Below are 1,520 nucleotides of genomic sequence, written 5' to 3' on the forward strand. Positions count from 1 at the left end.
ACGGTAGGTCTGCCACGTGATGGGGTTAAAAAATCAAAATCTTTTCTGACCTGGGCAGCGCTAGCACATTCGAGTTTTACAACCATCCCCTTTTCTTCCCCAAAAAGTCTGGATTCTAAGTTCCATACTTGATTCAGTAGCAAAAATCAAAGAGAAGTTGGTTTGGTAGAAGCAAACATGTCGAATCTCCTAATGCAAATTTATGCCAAAGAGAGTGTTCACCTTCGAATGTTACCCGGATTTCTATTGGGTCATGTTTAGAATGTTAAAAGATGTGTGTATTGTGTATATATGCGTAAAGGTATGCTCAGATGTGGATGATTATGCTTAGATGTCGGTATGAGATGTTTCTGTCAATAGATAAGTCTCTCAGCGCCGTTGCACAACAGAATTCCAAATTATACACTCTGGAGAGCAGTCTTCTAGCAGACCGACTACGATTCCTCAATGTCTTCGCAGCTTTTCTCCTTTCACATCTTTGCCTCCGACAAAAGGCCTGCCGTTAAACGCTGTCGCTTTTTTCTTGACCATTACAGCCTGGGCAAACAGGTGTAGTCTCTGGCTATTGATATTCGAAGTCTAAGCAGATACTTAGACTAAAATATTTGTTATTTAGTATCTTTAACAAAAATCCTGTGTCAAAGGCCGACAGTAAAGACAGTAGGGTCCTGGAAGAACCATTACTGAACCACGACTCTTGAAGTCCACTTCATGTTGTATTTTTTTAAGATGTTGTGGACTTGAATCATACTCGTCTAACAAAGCCGTGAAATAAATTAACCTCTTTCGTCGACGTGAAGGATATATCTGCACTTCTTTTTCGCGACAATCGGAGAGCTCAGGGAAGTGGAATCCAAAGCCTTTGCACAGTTCGGAACAGATGAAAATCACAACACACTGGTACCAGTGGGGGCAACCCTGTGGACGGGATAGCAGGAGTTGCCTATATCCTTTATATGATACATCAGTGGTATTCCTGATTCACGCCTGTTTAGATAGAAGACAAATTGGCAGTCGCTTGTCTGATGCTTTTCATACAGTAGAACAGAAGATATGTTACAATGGGACATAACAGACTAATGATATTCCACAGTTTGTTTTAACACAGATAGGAGGCTTGTATCGTCTACAGGGTCCGCAGAAGGAGAGCGAAGTAGGACGGGGCACACTGAAATTTTCTAAGGTTTTTATAAACACTTAAGATGCATATTAAGCTTTGTTTTTACTTTTTTCTTTTCATAAGATCTACTTAGCACTCAGAAAATCGAGTAGATTTCCAGTTAAGGAAGAAAAAAAATTGTATGATCTGGGAAACCGGTTATCGTTAATTATACGTAACCACCAATGGTCAGAGATTTGATATTCACTCGTTTTCATGCAAATCCTATGAGAATGTTTTGGGTATAGGGCATGCACAGCCAAAGACTTTGTAATTTCTTCAAATTGGCATTATTTTTACACATTGCAATTAAATTCCATTAGTTAAGGAAATGAAACGAATGCCAAAACAAGCACACAAC

General features: G+C 39.5%; 1 protein-coding gene across 1 annotated transcript in view; it reads left to right on the forward strand.

The window, feature by feature from the left end:
- Positions 1-1,520, forward strand: part of LOC119593157 — a gene marked incomplete in the record, with an annotated part of 106,179 nt that overhangs the window by 46,206 nt on the left and 58,453 nt on the right.

The sequence above is a fragment of the Penaeus monodon genome, chromosome 31 (assembly GCF_015228065.2).
Source record: "Penaeus monodon isolate SGIC_2016 chromosome 31, NSTDA_Pmon_1, whole genome shotgun sequence".
NCBI lineage: Eukaryota > Metazoa > Arthropoda > Malacostraca > Decapoda > Penaeidae > Penaeus > Penaeus monodon.